The sequence below is a fragment of the Canis lupus genome, chromosome 21, assembly GCF_003254725.2.
Source record: "Canis lupus dingo isolate Sandy chromosome 21, ASM325472v2, whole genome shotgun sequence".
NCBI lineage: Eukaryota > Metazoa > Chordata > Mammalia > Carnivora > Canidae > Canis > Canis lupus.
The window spans coordinates 4752282-4778054 of record NC_064263.1 but is presented as its reverse complement, the minus strand read 5'-3'; positions in this window follow the sequence as shown (position 1 = coordinate 4778054).

Sequence of the window (25773 nt, the reverse complement as noted above, 5' to 3'; positions counted from 1 at the left end):
CTATGTTGCAAGATGTTTCATGTCCTCTTGAAAAAAATATCTATACTGCTGCTGTTAGATGGAATGTTCTGTATATATCTATTAAGTCCATTTGTTTTTCTCTGTTGCTTAAGTCATTTTCTCCTTATTGATTTTCTGTTTGGATGATCTGTCCACTGTTGAAAGTGGGGCTTGGTTTTGAAGTCTTCTATTATTATTGTATTTTTATCTGTTTCTCCTTTCTGATCTAGTAATATTTGCTTTATATATTTAGGTGGTCCTATGTTGGATGCATAAATACTTAAAAATATTATAACTTCAATGAATTAAGTCCTTTATCATTGTATAATGATTTTCTTTTTCTCTTGTTATAGTCTTTATTTTTTATTTTTTTTGTTATAGTCTTTAGCTTAAACTTTGTTTTTGCCTAAGTAGAGCTACTGCTGCTCTTTTTTGTTTCCATTTATATGAAAATATCTCTTTCCATCTCTTTATTTTCAGTCTCTGTGTGTCTTTAAAGCTTTAGTGAGGCTCTTATAGGCAGCATATAGTTTTGTCTTTTTTAAATCCATCAGCCACTCTTTGTTTAATTAAAAACATAATTTAGTCTATTTACAATTAAAGTAATTATTGATAGGTATGGACTTACTATTGCCTTAATTTTTTTCTAATTGTTTTGTAATTTTCGTGTTCCTTTCTTCCTCTCTTTTTCTTTTCCTAAGCTACTTAATGAATCTGTAGTGGTATGCTTTGATCCCTTTTTCTTTATCTTTTGTGTATCTATTGTAGGCTTTTGCCCTGTTATCTTGAGGCTTACATAAAATAGAACAGTTAATTTTAAGTTAATAACAGCTTAAATTCGAATGCATATAAAAGCTCTTTATTTTTATATTCCCCCTCCCATATTTTGTTTTTGATATCATAATTTACACCTTTTTTATATTGAGTATCCATCAACAAATTATTTTAATTTTATTTTGAATACTTTTGTCTTTTAACCTTTATACTAGAGTTATAAGTTATTTACCCACCACCATTATCTATTAGAGTATTCTAAACTTAACTGCATATTTATCTTTACCAGTGAATTTTATACTTTCATATTTTCTTGTTGCTAACTAGCATCCTTTGTTACATCCTGAAGAACTACCTTTAACATTTCTTTTTAGGCTGGTCTAGTGGTAATGATCTCTTTCAGCTTTTGTTTGTCTGGAAAACTCTTTTCAATTCTGAAGGACAACTTTGCTAGGCAAAGTATTCTTGGTTGATAAGGTTTTATGTGTTTTTTTTCTTTTTGTTTTTTAAAGTTCTTTGAATTTATTTTGTCATTTCTTCTAGCCTACAAAGTTTCTACTAAAAAAATCTCCTGATAGTCAATGGGAATTTCCTTCTATATAACAAATTGGTTTTCTTTTACTGTCTTTAAGATTATCTCCTTGTCTTTGACTTTGGATAATGTAATTATTATTCTTTAATTTTTGACAATTTAATTTTAATGTTTCCCTTTGTATTCCTATTTGGGAATTTTTGGACTTCCTGGATTTGGATATCTGTTTCTTTCCCTACGTTAGGGACATTTTCAGCCATAATTTCACTGACTAAGCTTTATGCTCTTTTTTCTCTCTCTTCTGTTTCTGGATCTTCTATTATGCATATATCGACCTAATTGATATTGTCCTTCATTCAGTCTTTCATTCTTTTTTCTTTTTTCTTTTCTTAATGTATTCCACTTCCCTATATTTAAGTTCTCTGATCCTTTCTTTCACTTTATGTAGTCTGTTCAAATCCTCTATCAAACTTTTTAGTTCAATTATTGTATTTTTCAGCTCTGTGATTTTTCTATGGTGATTTTTAGATTTTCTATCACTTTGTTGAAATCTTACTTTGTTCATTTATTGGTCTCCTGACTTGGTGAGTATCTTTATCATCATTATTTTGATATCTCTTTCAGGTATATCACTTATATCTATTTCATTAAGATTAGTTTCCCAGGATGCCTGGGTGGCTCAGTGGTTGAGGGCCTGCCTTTAACACAGGGCATGATCCTGAAGCCCCCGGATCGAGTCCCACATCGGGCTCTCTTCATGGAGCCTGCTTCTCTCTCTGCCCATATCTCTGTCTCTCTCTTCTCATGAATAAATAAATAAAATCTTAAAAAAAAGATTGGCTTCTGGATATTTACTGTATTCTTTTATTTCAAAATATATTCTATTTCTTCATTAGTCTTGATTCTTCGTGTTGGTTTCTGTGCAATAGAAAAGACAGGTACTCCTAGTCTTGACAGAATGGTCTCATCTAGGAGATGAACATTATCAGTCAGCTCAATTTGTGCTCCCTATTGTCTTTCTAACTTTCATGATTGTCCAGATTGCCTACTTTGATTTTAGTTGCTCCTAGTATCTGAGATTGTGCCAGACCCATAATTTTCCCAAAGATGAGGATTATAGTCAGCACCTTGATTCAAGATGATTAGAACTGTTGCTTTCAGGCAGCAACTTTAAAAATTTGCAGATAAGCCAGGGAAAGTGTTTTTCTTCAGGGAAAGACTGGGCAATGGATGTTCTTACTTTCCTTCTCTGTTGCGGAGTAGCTAGCTAATAACTGCTTCCTTTTGCCACATTACTGTGGTACTCATGAATGGAAGCCCTGTTGGCTATCAAAGCCAGGCAATCTGTGGCCCATTCCTCAGGTTGCAGTCATAAAAGCTGGGGCACAGGTTGTGTGCACAAGCTTCTTCCAGTGAGATGTCAATTAAGGTGGTATGTCCTCCCTCTCTAAGAGGCACAGATCCTAGGATTGGCCAATCATAATATCCTATGCCTTTGGCAATAGTCAATAATGAATAGCCAATATGTGTCACTGATCTGGCTGATTTATCAGAGACCTTCCTTGGTATTAGTGTTTTTATTGGTATATAGATGATAGATCGATAATAGCTACAAAACAAAAACAAAAACCTCTTATATCTCTTTGTTAAAGTTGGAAGCTGGGTATTGAAAATGAGGAACTGCCAGTGACCATTCTCATTAGCTGCATAAATCTATTTGTAATCAGAGCAAAGATTTCTAACACAAAGAGGGAAATAAGCTTAGAAATGGAGAGAGGAAGAGAGAGAGAAAATGAGAGCAAGAGAAATATTCCTTATGACATCCTTTATTTTTTTAAATTTTTAAAAAGATTTTATTTATTTATTCAGGAGACACACACACACACAGAGAGAGAGAGAGAGAGAGAGAAAGAGAGGCAGAGACACAGGCAGAGGGAGAATCAGGCTCCATGCAGGGAGTCTGACATGGGACTCAATCCCAGGTCTCCAGGATCACACCCTGGGCTGAAAGTGACGCTAAACCACTGAGCCACCTGGGCTGCCCCCTTATGACATCCTTTAATCTCTAGTTCCAAACTTCCCTGAGGTCAGTTCCACCTCCAGATATCTCAACTTAACAATAAAATACATTTTTTATTAAGATAGTTTGAGTTGCACTTCCTTCATTGCTAGTAAGTGAGTTTTGATTAATATTGAAGGTTCTAAATGATGAACTTAAAACACTATGGTTGTATAAATGGCCAGGCCACTTGCTATTGCTTGTTGTTTATTATAGCTTGTATATGGGAAGCAGTATAGTGATGAATAAAAATTTTTCACCCTAAAGTGATTTTAAGCTATTTAGATCAAGAAAATCCACAAACAACAACAAAAAAGAATATAGGAAAACATTTCTTTGATATCTGATATAGATTGTAGTGCAATTGATTCAGATTGCCCACAAAAAAATGGCACTAAGAAAATCCATGAGTGGAAAAGAGTACAAAGGAAGATCAAGTTATGGTGAGTGGTCCTATCAGATTTGAGGAAGAGCATGTGACGATTAAAATCAGAAAATATGTTGATTTAAATGCAAAAGGGGGAAACCATCTCAGAGGTTCAAGTAATAGACATAACTATACTAACAAAACGAATAAAGGAATTTTATAAAGGAATATTTTTTAGAAAGAGAGTATATGGTCAATAACAGAATTATAATTATATTTTATTCCTAACATAACTTTTAAACATTGATTTAAAATGTGTGCTTATTATCATTATATTTTGTAATTATATTTGGAGTTAATAAGTTAAATTTTTGCTGCTGATGTAAAATTGGTTAAGGTTTTACTACTGAAACCAGCACTTTCTTATATTGGACACAAATCATTAAATTTGTCATATATTTAACAAGGCTTGAAGGATCTGCCAAAAAGAGGCAGATTTCTTTCATTTCCTTCTTTGAGCAAGGATCAAAGATCATTTTCTAAAATTTTTTCTCTGTTGCCTTACTATTCATATAACAAAATCCTGCTTTGAAGGATCCGTATTACATATTATTTGGGCAGCATTTCTTTATTTTCTTTGTATTATATTAAAGTTTTGTCCCCTTTCAATTTATTCTGGCATCTCTTATTCATGAAGGGGCTGAGAAATTCTTATTATTGAGCCTGTCACTGTGAACTGTTCAATATAATATCAATTTGGCTTTTATTGTGCACTAAAGCTTATGGTAGACCTGTATGAATCATCACAACACATTATTTGATCAATGAAAGGCAACTGTCATTCTATGAGCTTCATTTTCCATTTAATAGTCTGAAAAAGTCTCCATTACTATCAGATGTTAATTTTAGAGAGCACATTAACTCTCACGTCTCCTCACCGAAGTGTTCTACAGATTTAATCAGAACATAATTTGATGCCTCAGTCAGGGTACATCCTAATTATAACCCAAATCCAAGCATTACTTGTATTTTATATCTGCAAAATGTGTAATAAATCATTTTAATGCTGACATCTTGACATTGGACTATACCTGAGTTTAAAATTTGACTTTCCCATTTACTAGCTGCCTGATCTTAGATAAGTTATTCTGACACAGAATTCCTTCACTAAAGGGAATTAATAATACATATTTCATATGTTTGGAGTTTAATGAATTAATACAGGTCAGGCACTTAATACAGTATCTGCTACTCTGAAAACTGTTAGCAGTCATGACGACAATGAAAATGACAATGATAAAGCTATTATTACATAGGATCCAAGAAAGGAGCTTCTGGGTTCATTCACAGAAAACTTATGCTATGTCTAGGAAAAAAAATAGCTTGATGCCATGTTTCCCCTTGTCTGTTTGTTTATCTATGGATAAAACAAAATTATTCTGTTGTCATTTTATCCCAAAAGGCTGCTCTGAAATATGCCTCAACACTTTTCCTTCAAGTCAGTCATTTGAAATCATGTATTTTCTGCCTATAAACGAAGATAAACACAGCTGGTTTTATTGTTCCCAAACTGGCATTGAAATAGGGTCTCCTACAATGACAGTCTTCTGGAACTTCAGCCTTCTCGGTTCTCTCTCTGTGGCTCCAATACCTCCCTGTGGGACCTTCTTGCAGTAATAATGCCATCTTCCATGTCCCTCATGCCTCTCATATTGCAACGTTGTGCATCCTTGACTTCTGATTCTGCCATGAGAACCCTTGTACAACTAATGTTGGTGCTTCCGCTTGCTCTCAACTGACTCTTTGTGACATGCTATTTGCCATTTCAAGCCCCTTATTTTAAATCACAAATCACTGCTCCTGTGTGCTGTCAACTTCATAGAGAAGTTCCTGTATTTTTCCTCTTTCTTTCTTCAGTGCCTAGCGAAGTGCTTGGCACATGCGAGGATGCTCATTAAGTGAATTAATGAAACTTTTATTTCATTTACTGTTTACTATAATTTTTACTCTAAATGCTGTTGGACTTTTCTAAAGGGAGATAGGCCTCTTTTAAGGAAAATTTCTCTCTGACATTTTAAAGATCTTTTTCCTGCAGTTCCAACTCTCCTCACTTACTGAGCTTGTCACACATTGGCTTCCAGTGGTAAATTCTTTCCTCACTGTGGTATATTAAATATTGATTAGAAAATATTCACTTTATGGAAAGAGTATACTTCTCTGCTTTATTGCTATTGTGCTTATCATATGACTTGCACTAAGTATGTTAGAAATGCAGCTTTCACTGAGGCTTGAAAGGATTTGTATGTTTGGGTTGCCCTCCCTCTTGAGCTTCTGACTTTTATCATAAGAGAATATAGCTTGGGTAGCCACTGGTCAAAGAAATATGACAAACACATGGAGAAGATCAGGACCCAAACCACAGTCTGGAGCCAAGCCTTTTAAGCCCAGTTTAGAAAAGCCAAAGCCCAGCTAACCCCAGCTAACCTGCAGACTTGTGAGGGAAAATTACTTAGTTGTTTTAGGTCACTGCGTTAAGGTAATTTGTCCTGCAGCATGATTGTGGCAATAAATGACTTGACCTATCCCATCTATAGAATTGGGAGGGGAATTTGGAGTTATGGGCTAACCCGAGGACTAATTGAAAGAATAAAAAATTTTAGTAACTTTTTTCTTATTATTAAACCAATTCATATGCACATAAATACATGGACCTACCAAATCAACCCTTGACTTGATGTCATTATATATGACATATATATATATATATATGTCATATATAATGACTTGTGACACACTTGTGTGTCATTATATATGACACAGTGTCTGAATTGTATGGAACTTATTTTAGGTATATGCTCTGGAATTTCTACTATAATAATGAGCTACATATATCATCTTAGCTCTAATTTTTCAGCAATTAAGAGTAGAATTGTCTTTATTATATCAGCTGAATGAACTTGCTGTGAGCCACTTGTTACACACAATTGTGTATTATCTTTGTTTATACTAGACTACCTTAAATTACACATTAAAATTAGCTTATTACTGTTATTACATATAGAATCACCTATTTTGCTAACATTCAAGATGGACACTCAGCTACAAGTAAATCCTCTTTGATCTTTTGTTTTCAGACTTAGAATTTTCTTTCTCTCTCTCTCTCTTTTTTTTTTTTGTAGTCTACGCAGTGCCATCATTTTCATAGGCTTAGGAATATATTAATGTTTAATGGAAAAAGAACTATTTCTGTTTTATCTGTTCTTTTGAGTTATACATACTGGGAAAATTCTTCCACTTCTGTTGAGAACTACCATTTCCATTGTGCTGGTTCACACTTGTTCTTTAGATCAACTTTGAGAATGATATTTTTTGTTTTGTTTTTGTTTTCATTCAAGTATAATTAACAATGTTACATTACTTTTAAGTGTTCAATGTAGTCATTGAACGATTCTATCCATTTCCCAGTGCTCATCAAGATAAGTGTAACTCTTAATCCCCTTTATCTGCTTCATATATCTCTCAACTCACTTCCTCTGTCAATCATCAGTGTGTTTTCTGTATTTGAGCCTGTTTTTTATTAGTCTCTTTTTTCTTTCTTCTTTCATTTTGATTTTAAATTCTACATATGACTGAAATCATATAGTATTCATCTTGCCTTATTTCACTTAGCATTATATCCTCTAGCTCCATCCATGTTGTTGGAAATAGCAAGATTTCATTGTTTTTATATGGCTGAGTTATATATATATATATACACACACATATATGTATATATACCATTTCTTCTTTATCTACCCACCTGTGGATGGATTCTCAAATTGCTTCCATATCTGGGCTATTGTAAATAATGCTGCCATAAACGTAGGGGTGCATATATCTTTTCCATTCAGTGTTTTTTCTTTGGGTAAATACCCTAGTGGAATTACTGGATCATATGAATACTTCCCTTTGTCATTATGTATCATCCTTCTTTGTCTCTGGTTATAGTATTTGTTTTAAAGTCTATTTTGTCCATTTTAAGTGTTGCCACCCCCCAGCTTTTTTTTTTTACTTCAATTTGCATGAAAAACATGTTTCCATTTCTTTTCTTTCAATCTGCATGTGTCTTTAGATCTGAAGTGAGTCTTTTGTATATAGCATATAGATGGGTCTTGTTCTTTACTCCATTCAGTCACCTTCTGTATTTTGATTTGGGCATTTGGTTTTTACATTCAAAATAATTATTGATCAGTATGTACTTTTGCAATTTTTCTTGTTTTACAGTTGTTTTTGTAGGTCTTCTCTGGTCCTTTCTTCTCTTGCTCTCTTCACTTGTGGTTTAATGGCTTTATTTGGTGATATGCTTCTATTATTTTTCTCTTCATTTTTTGTGCATCTATTACAGATTTTTGATTTGTGGCTATAAAACAACATTTTACGCATGTATGAGTCTATATTAAGTTGATGGTTGCTGAAGTTGAACTCATTCTAAAATCATTAAAATTGGGATCCCTGGGTGGCTCGGCAGTTTAGTGCCTGCCTTCAGCCCGGGGCATGGTCCTGAAGTCCTGGGATTGAATCCTGCTTGGGCTCCCTGCATGGGGCCTGCTTCTCCCTTTCCCTCTGTCTCTGCCTCTCTTTCTGTGTCTCTCATGAATAGATGAATAAAATCTTAAAAAAAAATAAAATAATTAAAATTCTATGCCACCTTTATGTTTTATGTACATGATATCATACTTTAAATCCTTTTATTTTGTGATTCCATTTACTGATTTTTATAGATACAACTGATTTTACTGCTTCTGTGCTTTAACCTCCATACTGGTTTTTATAAGTGACTAATCTACTACTTTTACCATGTTCATATTTACCTATGAAAATTTTTCCTTTCATAATTTACTTACTCCTAATTTTGGCCTTTTATTTCTACTTGATGAATTACCCTAAAATTTCTTGTGAGGCTGAGTTAGTGGTAATAAACTCCTTTCACTTTTATTTTTCTGGAAAACTATATATCTCTCTTTATATTCCCAAATGATAGCTTTGCTGAATAGAGTTTTCTTAATTATACAGTTTTCCTTTAGCATTTTGAATATCTCATGGCACTTTCTTCTGGCCTGCAAAATTTCTGCTGAAAAATCAACTAATAGACTTACGGGGTTTCCCTTGTATGTAGCTGTTTTCTTTTCTCTTGCTGCTTTAAAAATTCTCCATCACTAGTTTTTGCCATTTTAGTTATGTGTCTTGGTTGGAGTCCCTTGGCTTGATTTGGGGAGGCGCTCTCTGTGCATCATGGATCTGGATGTCTGATTTTTTCCTCTATTAGGAAAAGTTTCAGCTATTATTTCTTCAAATACATTTTTCTGCCTCCTTTTCTCTCCTTTCTCTTTCTGGGCCCCTATAATGTGAGTGTTATGATTGATGATGTCACTAAATTCTCTTAACCTATTCTTAACCTATATTCTCTTAATCTATATTAAGATGTATATAAATTATATATATTTGCTGTTCAGCCAGGTTACTTTCCAATAATCTTTCAGCTCACTGATCTGTTCTTCTGCCTCCCCTAATCTGCTATTGATTTTCTCCAGTGCATTTTTATTTCAGTCATTGAGTTCTTCATATTGGATTGGTTCTTTTTTATTTTTTCCCCTATCTTTTTTTAAAAATATTTTATTTATTTTTCATGAGAGACACACAGAGAGAGGCAGAGGCACAGGCAGAGGGAGAAGTAGGCTCCCTGCAGGAAGCCTAATGTGGGACTCAATCCCAGGATCCTGGATCATGACCTGAGCTGAAGGCAGACGCTCAACCACTGAGTCACCCAGGTGTCCCTTTTTCTACCTCTTTGTTGAAGGTTTCACTGAAATCCTCCACTCTTTTCTCAAGTCTGGTAAGTATCTTATTGACTATTTAAATTCTTTATCTGGTGTATTGCCTGTCTGTTTCATTTAGCTCTTTTCCTGTGGTTTTGTGCTATTCTTTCATTTGAGACATACTCCTCTAGCTCATCATTTTGGCTATTTTTTTTTTCCTATGTATTAGTAAAGTCAGCTACATCTCCTGATCTTGAAATTAGTGCCCTTATGAAAGAGAAGTCCTGTCATGCCCAGTAGCACGATGTCCTCTGTTCACCAGGACCAGGTGCTCTGTGTCCCCTACGTGGACTGCGTTCGCACTATTATGACTAAACCATGTTTGCCTTTAGTCCAGTCAGCTGGACTTGGCCTATTGTGGACCAGGTTTGGTTCCTGTGCTGTTAAAGGGATAGTCTGCGGGCACTGTGAGCTTGTAGTTGGGTGATATCAGTAGTCAGACCAGATGCCTACCTTCAGCCCAGTTGCTGGTTGTTTGTGGCTACACCAAACTGCAGGATACTCTCCCTACATTGTACCTTCAAAGACTTTCATTGGTGGGCAAGGCCAGCAGTCCAGATACCTGGCCCTCTTCTGTCTGTCAGGCTGCTCTAACCCCAAAGTATAGGGCTCTCTCCCTGTGCTGCCCCTGAGATGTTTTTTTGTTGGTAGGTGAGGTTGGCAGTCAGATCAGATGACTGCTCTGGCTGCTGATATGCTGGTAGACTTGGCATTCTTCCTGCACTGCCAGCTATAAGATTTGACTACTGAGGCTGCAGTTGAACTGAAGTGTAGTTGTTTTACCCTCTTCCCTAAAGCAGGAGTCATTTTGGAGTGGTACCCATCCTTGCCAGGGCTGTTTGTAGGATGAGATGAGGAACTGCTTTGGAGAGACTCTTGCTGAGGGCAGATTGGATGGGCCTGATTTAAAGGGGTTGGGTGTGGTGTTAGCAAGGTAGACTGAGTTTCTGCAAGAGTCTAGCTATCTAGACTTAGTGAAGGAGAGAAATGGCAGCTGCCAGTTCTTTTGTTCTTAGAGAAGTCTCCAAATATCCCTGCCCCTTCAGTACATGTTCTGAGATTAGTAAATAAAACTCACATATATCCCAGATACTTTTCAAGCTGTTGTTTCTCTGCTTTATCTTTGTGGGGTTGTTTGTTATGCTGTCTCTTTAAGAATGAGGACTTAGATTCCTATTGCCCTCTAGTTTTGCCAGAGTTAGGCCTGATGATTTTTAAAGTACCTGGATTTAATCCCTGCTGGCTGTAAGAATTTGAGAAGTTAAGACACACTGGTTTTCAAAGCCAAATACTATGAGAACTCATCTTTCCAGTGTAGGTCCCCCATGTGTGTGGTGCCTGGTTTGAGGTCTGCTGCTCTCCTTTCATGCCTGTGTTGTCCCTCCTATTTGTGGTTAGACTTATCAGAAGTTTGATTCCTGACTGTGTCTCCACCCCTCCTAGCCTTTTTGATGTGGCCTCCTCTACAATCAACTGGAGAAAATCTGTTCTGCCAGTATCTGGGTTGTTTTCTGCATTAGCTGCACTGATATGGTGCTGTCTAGGTATGTCTCTGGGACAAAGTGCTTTTAGGATCCTCCTCCTTGGCCATCTTCCCAGAAGTCTATGAGAATGACATTTTCCCCCACTGGGGTCAGTGTGAAGATGAGGGAGGGAAAAGTATTCCTTTTTCATTTACAACCTTTTCCCTTTGATTGTATTGGGACTATTGTAATAGACTGTGTAAGAGTATTTACAATTCTTTACTGAAGACTTGCAATAATTTCAAAAGGGAATTACAAGATGATGTCAAAACAATTAAAGGTATATAAAACATGATCCTTTGCCAAAGATTTCAAAGAGAAAACATCTAAGGAGTTAGTCTTTTTTACAAAATATATCTCCTGAGTGGTCCTTAATTTCTTCTTTGCCTTCTCCTTTTCATAATTTTCTACATGACTTTCTTAGGAGTACTATTACTGATTGGGAAGTGTTTAGTCACTCCAAATAACCAATTCTCTTCCTATATTTTTCTTTTGAAATCTAAATTATTCAATCTAGAATGGTGACTTTGGATTTCCACCTAATGTCAGTGATGTCTACTGATCCAGGATCTTAGAAATTTCAAAGTGAGAAATCACTTAATATAGATGAAAAAACACAGTTGGGAAAGAATCTGTTATTTTTCAGTCCTGCATAATAGGACTAGATTGTGAGGTTGCCAGTCAAATCAGATCACTGCTCTGGCTGCTGATATGCTGGTAGCCTTGACATTCTTTCTGCACTGCCAGCTCTAAGATTTGACTACTGGGGCTGCAGTTGAGCTGATGTGTAGTTATTTTACCCTCTCCCCTAGAAGGTATGTCTCAAATGAACTGACTACTGATATCACCCAACTACAATAGGAGAAGATGGAATTTGGATTGAAATAAGAAGGAATGATTGGGAATGTAAAATGTGGAAATGAGGTGGGAAATAATACAGTCATAGACACCATACTTTCAACAAAGCGAGGGAAACTCTAGCTACTGACAGTCAGTAGGGTTGCTCACAGTTTGTTTTATTTATTCTTTAATTTGTCCCCTTATATATTCAACCAATATTTACAGAAAAATAGCCATATTCAAACACTGTTCTTCATACTTCGGATATAAAGATCACCATGACAGACATAACCCCTGCCCCATGGAGCTGGCAACCCATAGATCTTGAGACACCTTTGATAGAAGATTATCATTTTGTATCTGGAGGACTGGTTTGAAGCCAAAATATAAACTGTATCCTATATTTGCTCCTATTTTTTTTTTAGAACCCAGGCATTATGAACGTCACACATTTTGAAATTTTAAAACATTCTATTATAATAAAAGAGCATTGTGTCCAAATGATGGTGGTGTCATAATGTAGGCGCCAAGAAAAGGATAGAAGGTCATTTCTCAGGTTACTAATTTGCTGCTAATTTGCTTTGAAATCTTGTGTAAATTCCTCTCTGGGTCTATTTTGTCTTGTGTAAAATAGTGACAGTAATGCTGAGCCACACTGCATTGGAAGTGGGAGGAAAGATTCCTAAAGGATTATAATGTATTTTCATATAGAGAATCATGTGTGGACCAAAAGTGATAATACTGACCCATTAATCCTTTTAATGACAAAGAAAATGTTTCTACTTAGGGAGCTGATGTGTGAGGGGAAAAAAAGATAGGAAAATAAAAGAATGGAGACAAGAAAGAAGAGCAGGCTTAGAAAAGTGAATTAACCTTTTATCTAAAGGAAGACAGATTTTCCAAAGGCCAACTGTGTTGGCTTTACCTCATTTTAAATTGTGAAGAATGCTTTAAATGGACAAATTTTTGCAAATTTTACCTGTTTTTTTAGAATGTATACTTAATGCTTTATTTAAGCAATATTTAAACATTTAACCAAAATGCTCTTACATGCTAATTCATATCATTTATATAAGAATTTTTAAGGTAAATGTGCCTCTCTTATATTTTATTATTTGGAAAGGAAACTTCTGTCTAATGCCTCATTTAAGATTCAGTGGAATATTTCTTGCTTCAGTAATTTTCCTATTAAATTACAGCTATTAGTGCTACTTCCTCACCCTAAAGGAAACCAATAAAATCACCCAAACTAATGAAGTTGTTTCCAACAGCAAGTACCTCGTTATGGGGGTACTTCTAATTACTGTTAAAATGAACTGGAACGGAATGTCTCCAGAATGGGATGTCCCAGAGCTATAAACCAAAATCGTAAACAGCTGTGCAACTCCTAATCTATTCATTTCACCTTCGCAATCACAGCACAACATCAACTAAGTTTTAAATATTGGTAGACAAGAATAAGAATGGATTTGAACATAAAATGGGATACATTGTACTATAATAAGAACATATTGGTTATGCTGTGTCTTATAAATGGGATTTATTTTGTCTTCTGGATGTTATCTTATTTGCTCACACATTTATGTCTCTCTGCACTAATTACCATGCTTAGTACTTCAGTGAAGACTACATTGAACAAGGATGGTGACGCAGCTTATACAGGAGAAAACACTGTCAGTGCAGAAATAACATGTACATTAGATCAGATTTAATTAAGGTGTGCTTTCCCTTCCAGTGTAATTTTATGACTACAGCAATATAAGGCTGAACTTATAGCCAAGGCAGAAGGTGCATACTGCAGAAAAATAAGAAAGTATGCTGCTTTTACTGACATTAATTCATTTGCAACATAGATTTCAAAACGGAAATCAAGATTGAATGTATCAATATACTTGATAAATTCAAGCAGTTGTACAAGTAAAAAACACGTGAGACAAAATGTTGTGAAATCTCGATGAAGAAATTATTATAGAGGAAGTTAAAAAAATCATATCACATTTGGAAAGACATAGTAGAGGCAACTTTAAAATTCTTAAACCTTAAAAACTCTGCTTTTCCCCCAAGTGAAAGGAAAAGAAAAATGTCCATATAAATAATAATAACAATACCAAGTAATCATAATACTGTTATTTTTATATTTGTGGCTTATAAATTCTGAAAAACATATGAAGCACATATAAAAACACTGGATTGATAGAAATGAGATATAGCATCTAGTTCTGGCTCTTGAATGAAAAGTGTTGTGTAACTGTATTTGACTCAATCTCACTGGTACTTTTTCTTTAATTACACAACAGAGATAATAAAATTGAATACATGATCTGTATGATCTCTCCTAAGTTCACTTATCTCTTTAGCTATTTTGTGACATGGAAGCACTCATACTTCTCACAGTGACCATTTGTGGAATATATAGCATTCAAGATCCATGAAATATTTTTCATTCCTTTTGTGATAAATTGGCAAGGATACGTATAACTATTTCAGAATGAGAAGTGTGTATTTTTATTTAATAATAAAAATGGATAAATACTACATTGTATTTGTATTATGTCAACCTAGATCAGCTGGAACTGTATTTTCCATGGTCCGTCCTTTAATCCATTCTTACACCCTATGTCTTTTGATTGGAGCTTCTAGTCTATTTACATTTAGAATTATTATTAACAGATAGGTATTTAATGCCATTTTATTTCTTGCATTGTCATTGTTTGTAGAGATTTTCTCTGTTCCTTTCTCAGTTTTGTCACTTGTGGTCTTTCCTTCCTACTCCAAGAATCCCCTTTAATATTTCTTGCAGGGCTGTTTTAGTGGTCACAAACACTGAACATTGCTGCCTAAGTTCCTTACACCAAATCCCACATCTCTATACTCTAGCACATCTGCCCTAGTTTTTGTCTGGGAAACTCTTTATCTCTCCTTCTATTCTGAAAGATAGCCTTGCTAGATAGAGTATTCTTGGCTTTATATTTTTTCCCACTCAGCACTTCGAATATATCATGGCACTCTCTTCTGGCTTGCCAAGTTTCTGTTGAGAGATCTGCTGCTAGCCTATGGGTCTTCCCTAGTAAGTTAGGTATTTCTTTGTCTTGCTGCCTTGAAGATTTTTTTTCTTTATTGTTATATCTTTCAAATTTAACTATAATATGTCCTTGTGTTGGTCTGCTTTTGTTGATTTTGATGGGAGTTCACTATGCCTCCTATATATAAATATCTATTTCCTTTCCCAGATTAGTGAAGTTTTCAGCTATTATTTCTTCAAATAATTTCTGGCCCCCTATTCTCTCTCATCATCTTCTGGGACTCATATGATACAAATGTTATTACATTTGACTGAGTCACTGAGTTCTTTAAGTCTATTCTCCTGTTCCATAATTCTTTCTTACTTTTGAGTGAGAAAAATTTTCTATTATTTTGTCTCCTATATCACTTATTTTTCCCTCTGCCTTTTCTAGCCTTGTGTTTATTGCATCAAACCTGTTTCCAATTTCATTTATTGCATTTTTCATTTCTGAGTATTATTTTTTTAACTCTTTTATCTCCATGGTAAAGGCCTCTCTGAAGTCTTCCAATCTTTTCTTAAGCCCAATGGGTATCCTTATGATTGTTGCCTTAAATTCTCCATAAGACATGTTACTTATATCTCTTTCTCTTAGACATCTGGCCATCTTTTGTTTGGGATGTATTCCTCTGTCTTGGCATTTTGTCTGAGTCTCTGCCTTCTTCTCTGTGTTAGAAAGGCCTACTATGTTTCTTGCTCCTGAGAGTATTTACTGCATGAAGAAGAGGTCATATATTGTCCAGGGCCTGGAGTTTCAGGAATGTCTCTGGTGTGTGCTGCCTGTACTCTGCTGTTGTACTTTGACTGTTTGATCTTTCAGGTCAGTGGTCTGCAGAGGCTCTTCTTTCTTGCAGTGGAACAGAATGTGGTGAGTTTTAACCAGGTGTGCTCTGATCTGGTTGTTAAACTAGACCTGATGCTACTTTCACTAGAACTAAAGCCCTGTGGCACTCTCTGGTGGGGATATGTGGTCTGGGCAGTAGTTTCTGCTGCCTTCTGGGAAAAGGGCCTGTGTGCCGGGTCTGACCAAGCTTGTCTGAGAAGGGCAGTTGTGCTAGAGTGTAGAGATGTAGGACTTAGTGTAAAGAAGTTAAGCAGCCAGTGTTCAGACTGGGCTGCTTTCTACAGGTGGCTCTGTGTTTATGTCGAGGGGGAAGGGAAGGGAAATGACACTAGCCAGCTCTTTTTCCCTGGAGAGGCATCTCCGTCAAAGCTCAGGGACATTCTCCAAGTAGAGTGTATAATCTCTCCCGTGTTCCCCAAGGGTTCTTCAGATAGCTGTTTCCATACCTTCTGCCCCAAGTTGTTTGCCTGCCCTATTTCTAGGGGTAGGCCAGCGCCTAGGGCTCTAGTCTAGTCAAGCCTACTGACCCTAAAACTTCAAGTCCCACTGGTTGCAAAAACTCACAAAAATCAGCCCATCTTATTTTCCAAGTCAATGGCTTTGAGGAAACATTCTCATTGTGTGTTCTCCTGTATGCTCCTCTTTCTTTATAGCCTTTCTCTGCTACCACAGCTCCCTGTCCTCTGCAGCAACTGTGATTCATTTCTCTTCCAAACAATGCCTCTGCATTTCCTACCTTCTTCAATATGGCTTCTTCTCTCCCTTTAGTTGTGGAGTTTGTTCTGTCAGTCTTCAGGTTGGTATCTGGGGTTTTTGGAATGATTTGATAGTTATCAAGTTGGGGGATGAGATGAGCCTAGGGTCCTCCTACTACACCACCATCTTAGCTCCCTCAAAGAATTTAGTACTTTTAGAATGAACTCAAACTTAAGTGACTATCAACTTAAAATAGACTGCTATATACATAGGATGTTATATATGAACTTAATGGTAATTACAGACCAAATACCTATAATAAATACACAAAAAATAAAGAAAAAGGAATATAGACATAACTATAAGGAAAATCAAATCACAAGGGAGGAAAGCAAGAGAAGAAAGGAACAGGGAAGAACTACAAAAAGAATGAGAAGACAATATAGAATATAAATAAATATCCATATTATTTCATATGTAAATGGACTAAATGCTCCAATCAAAAGACATGTGTCAATGGACAAAAAAAGCAAAGCCTATCTATATGCCGAAGAGGTACACTTCAGATCTAAAGACACATACAGACTAAAAATGAAGAGATAAGGAAAGCTATTCCATTCAAACTGAGATGAAATGCTGGGTAATTATACTTATATCAGTCCAAAAAAAGAGCGTTAAATAATGATAAAAGAATTAGTTCAACAACAAGATATAATACTTGTAAATATACCCATGCATCCAACATAGAGGCAGCTAAATACATAAACAACAGAAGACAGAAAAGCAGAAATTGATAATAACATGATAATAAGGAACTTTAATACTACATTTACATCAATGGAAGATCATTTATACAGAAAATCAGTAAAGAAACATTGATCTTAAATGATACACTACACCAGAGAACTTAATAGATATATACAGAGCACTCTATTCAAAAGCACAGAACAAATATTCTTCTTAAGTATATGTACAAAATTCTTCAAGATTGATCACATGTTAGTCCACAAAACAAGTCTCACTAAATTTAAAAGGTTTGAAATCATATCAAGCCTCTTTGTGACCATAATGATATGAAATGAAAAATCAATTACAGGAAGAAAATTAGAATAAACACAGACACGTGGAGGCTAAACAATATGCCTCTATATGTTATATGAAAATATAACATCCCCACATGCAGTTCAAAGCAGCAAAAAGCCATTTAAAGAGGAAAGTTTATGGTGATTTGGGCCTACTTAATTAAACAAGAAAAATCTCAAATAAAAAATCTAAACGTATAGCTAAATTTACCAGAAAAGGAATAAACAAAGTCCGAAGTTTGTAGGAGGAAGAAAATAATTTCCAGAGTGGAAATAAATGAAATGGATACTAAAAAAAAAGCAAAACAATACAAAATATTAGAAACTATCAAAGAAACTAATAGCTGGTTCTTTGAAAAGATAAAAAAATGGATAATCCTTTAGCCAAATTTGTGAAGAATAAAAAAGAGAGGCCTTAAGTAAAATTAGATATGAAAGAGAAGTTACTAACAATACCATATGTACAATTTAATGTAAACCAATGGGATAACTTAGAAGAAATGAATAAATGAATAAAGATAGAAAGATATCTAGAAAGATATCTCCCAAGACTGAGTCAGGAAGAAATAGGAAATCTGAGTAAACCAATTACTAGTAATGAAATTGAATCAATAATCAAAACATTGCCAACAAATAAAAGTCCAGGACCAGACGCTTCAGAAATGAATTCTACCAAACATTTAAAGAAGAGTTAATATGTATAATTCTCAAACTATTCCAAAGATTTGAATTGGAAGGACATTTCCAAACCCATTTTACAAAGCCAGCATTACCCTAATACCAACCCAGACAGAGACACCACATAAAAAGAAAACTAGGGAATAATATTGCTCAATAAAAATTCTCAATGAAATATTGGCAAAGTGAATTTAACAACATATTAAAATAATCAGACGCCATGATCAAGTGGGATTTATTATAATGATGCAAGGATGGTTCAATATCTGCAAATCAGGCTACATGTATACCACAGTAACAAAACAGAAGATAAAAAGTCTTAATTAAGATCATCTCAACAGATACAGAAAAACATTTGATAAAACTTATGATAAAACTTTCAACAAAGTGGGTATAGAGGTAACATCTTAACATAATGAAGACCACATATGACAAACTCATAGTGAATATCATACTTAAAGATGAAAAGCTGAAAGCATTTCCTCTAGGATCAAGAAAAAAACAAGGATGTCGATTCTTGCCACTTTTATTAAACATAGCATTGGAGAGTCTAGTCACAGAAATTAGAAAAGAAAAATAAATAAAAGTATTTCAAATTAGAAAAGAAGTAAAATTGTCACTATTTGCAGATGATATGGTACTATATAGAAAACTTTAAAAACTAAATACTATTAGAACTAATTAATGAATTCAATAAAGTTTCAGGATATAAAGTTAGTATACATAAGTCTATTGCATTTCAGTACACTAACAATAGATTATCAGAAAGAGAAACTAAGAAAATAATCCTGTTTGTAAGTGTACCAAGGGTAATTAAATATGTAAAAAAATTAACTTAGGAGGTAAAATACATGTATTCTGCAAACTATAAAACACTGATGAAAGAAATTGAAGACACAGATAAATGGAAAGATATTGCATGTTCATGGAACAGAAAATTTAATATTGTTAAAATGTCCAACAATTCAAAGCAATGTATAGTTTCAGTGCAATCCCTATCAAAATATATTGGCATTTTTCACAGAACTGAAACAAATAGTCCTAAAATTTGTATGGAACCACACAAGACCTTCAATAACCAAAGCAATTTTGGGGAAAAACAAAGCTGTAGGTATCACACTTCCTGATTTCAATCTATACTACAAAACTATATCAATCAAAACAATATGATACTGGCCCAAGAACAGACATGTAGATCAATGGAATAGAATAGTGAATCCAGAAATAAACTCACACATATATTCAAATAATCTTTGACAACGGAGGTAAACATATGCAGTGGAGAAAAGACAGACTCTTCAACAAATGGTGTTGGGAAAAATGGGACAACTGCATGCAAAAAAAAAAAAAAAAAAAAAAAAAAACCACCACCCAAATTGAATCATATACAAAAATATACAAAATATTTTTACTCACATACAAAAATAATTTCAAAATGTATTAAAGACTTAAATGTAAATCTAGAAACCTTGAATCTCTAGAAGAAATCAGGCAGTATGCTCTTGGATATCAGTTTTAGCAATATTTTTTTGGATCTGTCTCCTGAGGCAATGGCAATAAAAGCAAAAATAAACTATTGGGACCTCATCAAACTAAAATGCTTTTACATAGTGAAGGAAACCATCTATAAAATGTAAAGATAACCTATTGAATGGGAGAAGATATTTGCGGATGATATATCTAATAAGGGATCAACATAAAAAATATGTGAAGAACTCACACAATATAAAAAAAATAAACAATCCAATTTAAAAATGGGTATTACATCTGAATAGACATTTTCCCAAAACAAGATGTATAGTTGGTTAGCAGACATGGAAAAGATGCTCAACATCAGTAGAAATCAAGGAAATCCTATCAAAATCACAATGAGATATTTATTACCTCATACCTATCAGAATGACTAATATTGAAAAGACCAGAAGTAACACGTGTTGATGAGGATATGGGAAAAAGAGAACTCTTATGCAGTATTAGGCGGAAGGCAAATTGGTAGTGCCTCTATGGAGAAAAATATAGAGACTCCTTAAAAAGTTCAAAATATAGCTATCATATGATCCTGCAACCCATTTCTGGGTATAAAAGCACTAATTTGAAAAGATATATGCACTGCTATGTTTATTGCAACATTAGTTACAACAGCCAAGATATAGAAGCAACCTATGTGCCCATCACTAGATGAATAGATAAAAATATGGTATATGCACCTCACCACACACACACATTGGAAGATTACTGAGCCATGAAAAAGAATGAAATCATGCCATTTGCCACAACAGGGATGGACCTAAGGGGTATTACACTAATTGAAATAAGACAGAGAAAGACAAATACTATAAGATTTCATTTATATATGGAATCTAAAAAGCAAAGCAAATGAACAAGCAAAACAAAACTGAAATAGACTCATAAATACAGAAACAATGGGATGGCTTCTAGAAGGGAGGGATTGGGGGGCTGGGCAAAATAGATCAAGGTGATTATCTCCAAGATATGGAGATAAAATATACAACATAGGGAATAAAGTCAATGATATTGTGCCTTATGGTGATCACATGTGTATAAATAGTGAATCCCTATGTTGTACACTTGACACTGATATAATATATGTCAACTACACTTCAATAAAGAAAGAGCTTGAGAAATTATTAATAACATTTATATGACAAATTTATGTCAAATTTATATTTGTATATTATAAATTTATAAATATTATATTTGTATATAAACTTTTCCCTCTGAAAAAGGGAAGAGGAATATTGTCATATCTAAATATATCTATTTACATATGAATTACATATGGACATGTACATACAACCATACATGCACACAAACAGAGACAGAGAAGGAGAGAGAGAGATGAAGGGACATGAGAGAGGAAGAAGAGCAGGAATAATTTACAATGCATTATTATTTTTTTAAATTTACAATATATTAATGGATAAAGGGAAAACTAACTTTGTTCTCATAGAAGGGCTGCTCTATGTAAACTGTGGGTCTGAAGGATTTCTACAAGTTTTATTCTGAAATAAATATCAGTCTCTAATTCCACTGTAAATGGCAAGTTTGAATGTGTAGCTGAAGTAACTATGCATTTACTTGATTTCCAGACTTGATATTTATTACCTACAATTATTAAAGGATATAAGACAGATTGTCATGAAACCTATGAATTTCTTCCAGAAGTTATATATGGAATCTAAAGTTTGCATCGTGTATATATACTTGCCTTAGAATAAAAATTATGCCACATTATTATGATCTTTATGTTCTGTTTTTTATTCATCACAAATATGAATAAAGGCATGAATTATTTTTGAATTTTTATAGTTTACTATTCTTTCCATGTACCAGATTCATTGATGATGTAGGGAAAATGTAATATTAAAATACAATTTCTCTCCCAAGTCATAATATATTTTTAAAGATTTTATTTATTTTTTCCATGAGAGACGCAGAGAGGCCGAGACATAGGCAGAGGGAGAAGCAAGTTCCCTGATGGGGGAGCCTGATGCAGGACTCAATCCCAGGACCCTGGGATCATGACCTGAGCTGAAGGCAGATGCTCAACCATTGAGCCACCCAAGTGCCCCTCACATCATAATATGTTAAAATGATAAACCTATCTAGAAATGTAAGAAGAATGAATATTTTGATTTTTAAATGCTCTTATTTAAATTCTAATTAGTTAACATATAGTGTAATATTGTTTTAAGAGTAAAATTTAGTGCTTCATCACTTACATATTATATCCAGTGCTCATCACAAGTGCCCTCATCCAGGAATGTTCTTTTTTTTAATTTAAGATTTTATGTATTTATTTTAGGGGGACAGAAAGAAACAGAAGGGGAAGGAGAGAATTTCAAGCACATTCCATGTTGAGTGTGGAGTTTGATCTCATGACCTGAAGATCACGACCTGAGCCAAAACCAAGATTTGGACACTCACCTGACCAAGCCACCCAGGGACTCCATGAATGATGTTTTTAAATAAAACTTGTGTTATAGAAGCCTAGGTTGTCATACAATTTTGGGATACTTCTTTTTGTCTCAGAAATTATATTTATCCCAACGGATTTAAATTTGTGTATGTCTGTTATTTCCATATTTTATCTCCAGCTAGGATGTCCCCATAGAACCCCAAACCTGTGTATATAGCTAACTACTTGAAAAATATACTCAGTAATCCAATATCTTATAATTGGCACATTCAAAATAAAACTCCTGTTTCAACATTTAGCCCCAAACCTCTTCTTTTTAGAGTAAATTATATCATCATTCATCCAGAAGATAAGTAAAAATCCAGGATTTGTTCTTGATGTTTTCCTTTTCCTTATGCTCCACATCCATTCTCCCAGTATTCCAATTGACTGCACCTCCAAGACATCCTCCTTATGCATCTATAGCTTTTCATCTGCACCACATCACATCTATTGAAGCTACTATCATTCCTTGCTGCATGACTGCAGTTCCCTTGTTTCTTTTTTTATGCATCCGTTCCCCTCTTAGAATCAAAAAAATTTTTTTTTAGTATCTAAACCATTTGGTGTTACTATTCAGTTTCACATTGTATAGGAATAAAAGCTAAATTCCTTTTATCTCTCTGGAAGGTTTTACATGATATGGCTTCTGCCTACTTCTCCCACCTCATGTTAAACTCTTTCCCCACTGCTTCCTCTGCTCAGCCACACAGGGTCTCTCTTTTACTTAAGCACACCTAGTTTATCACCGCCGTAGGAACTTTGAACTCACTGATGTTTCTGTGGAATCCCGGTGCTCACATTGTGCAGGGCTGATTCCTTATTGTCATTTAGATGTCACCTCTAATGACTTCACCTCTGTCACATAATCTAAGAGAACTACTTTAACTGTACCCTGTAATTATCTTAAAACTACCTAGTTTTATTTTCCCTTTAGTATTTATTTCAATGGATATTTTCTTATCTCTTATTTTCCCCCTCTCTCTCCCTCCAAAAGGTATAAAATTTTTGAGAACAAGGATCAAAGTCAATTTCATTAAAGCCATCTCTTTTAGCTCGGTCTTGTAATTTTATTCTTTAAATGAACCAAAAGTGTTCAAGGTTTTTAAGCCAAGGGATGATATGATTTGTGTTTCTGGAGGATTATTTCTGCAGAAATTATTGGAGAAAAGCAGGAATGAAAGGGGGAAATAAATAGTTGGGAAGCCATTGCATTTTTATATTGGATAAGGATCTGACACAGACCAGCGGTAATGAGGTAGGCATTAGGAGAAAACTTTGAGGCATATTTAGCAATAAAATTTGGAGTTTAGTAATACATTATTTGTGAGGAAAAGCTTAAGATAACTGCAAGTATACTGTCTTATATAACTTGTTGTTTGTGCTAGGGAAAAAGAACGTTTGCCCCAGAATATATTAAGATACATCTTAGATATATTAACTTAGGATGCCTTTGCAAAGTTTGGAACAAAGGAAGATGCCTAGCAAAATATATGAAAAGAAGAAAACATTCCTTTTGTTTTAGAAAACAATGTATTTGAAGCATAGAATTTTTATTTTTGAGGATTTGGGTGGTGGGATATTTTATGCAGAAACAATGTGTCAATATTACAAATTATGACAATTGGTATCATGAATCGATCTGCTAGTTCAATTTTTGAAATAGTTAGAAAAGCATTACATGAAATTAAAAAGAGCAGCATTCTAAATTATCCCACTGAGCCTTTAATGCTGCATTTTGTTCCATGAAATAAGGTTCTAACTGCTAGAGTGGCTATAATGAGGTCTTACTTGTATTTTTTCCTATTTTATTATTGCCTTCAGGCAGACTATAAGCTTTATGAATTTTTAGCTCACCAGAGCAGATATTTAGAGAAGGGAGATTTTTTTCTTTTCTTACTCATATTTAGTGTGTTTTCCCTACTTTAACCTTGATTTAAACTAACAAAACTACATAAACTTCTTAACATGAACTAAAAATGTACTCTATACTCAAGTTCAATATTATCTTTTATATTTCACATTTTTACAGCTTTTCTTTTGCAAGAGCGTTTGAAAATTCTCCAATACAGCATACTCTTATAACTGCACACTTAGGCTCTTTTCTTTCATTATAAGGCCTTTTCTTGTCCTTCTCTGATGGACTTCAAGACCCAAATTCCATGTCTCCTGTGAGATCTTCCCCAACCTCAATGACTCCTTTGAGCCCTAAAGGATTAGGGTTCTATATTATTTGTAAGAAGCAATATGGCTCTAATTTCAAGATCACAGTATCATGGGTAACCTGCAAACCAAACAAAACAAAGAGAAAACTCAAATGAAATTCTTCAATATCCTGAGATTTTATGTGAAGCATCTTAACCAGAAAAAAAGAGTGTAGAATATAGGATATGGTCTATTTAAAGTTAATACATCACTAGGTCTTATAACTATTTTATCTGAAATATATATAACTTTCATTTACTTGTCTCTATCCCTACAGAAAAGCTTTCATTTAAACTATCATTATCTATTACATGAACTTCTGTGATAGTCTTTTAAATGCATCCTCTGATTTATCACTTGCTATTTCCAATCTGTTCTCTGGAGCAGGGTCTGGCAAATAGTCTGATGGCTGACTTTACTTTGCTACCTATCTTTGTATGTCTTGAGATTAAGATTAACTTTTAAATTTTTTAATGATTGGAGACAAATTTAAAAGAAAATAATATTTTGTGACTCTTGAAAATTGTATGAAAATTAAATTTTGGTGTCCATATATAATGTGCCTATTGTTTGCATCCCAGATCTTATCTTAACTAGTAAGAAGGATGTTATCACCATAGCAAGTATTCCTTTGGTTTATTATATTTTATGGTTAATATTTTTGATTGTTATACTTTATAAAATTATAAAGCTCTTTTTTAGGTGATAACAGACATATAGTTGAGATTACACATTTTGTTTTTTATGAATCTGTAAGAGAAACCATGAGGTGGGCGGTGGTGTTCGGGGTGGCGGTAGTGGTGGTAGTATTATCAGTTAACACGTAAACTAGCATCTAACCACTTAGCAGTGGGGTTAAGAGTTGAGTGTGATAGCTAGCACTATCTTTCTTATCAGTAATACAGATAATCTACTCCTCTAGGCTATAATGGTGAGACAGAGTGCTAGGACATAGTAGGCAGTCACCAGTAGTGTTTTATTTTATTATCAAACTATAAAAGTCTCTGAAACTGGCATTGACTTTCCCCCTGAAATTGGGAGTGGATTAGAAGAGGTGGATTTAAAACAGGGTTATAAACGAATAAAAGTCGTTTTTTCTTTATTTAAGTAAACCAATTTCATTCTATTTTCAAAAAGTCAGGCTTTTTGGAAAGGCGGAGTGATCTAATGCATTCAATTTTGAACTAGGGCTCAATAAATTAGTTTTTATTTCCAATTCCATCACTTGTCGCTGATTGGGCCCCTGCTGGCAAGTATTTGCTAAATAAGCCATTTTCT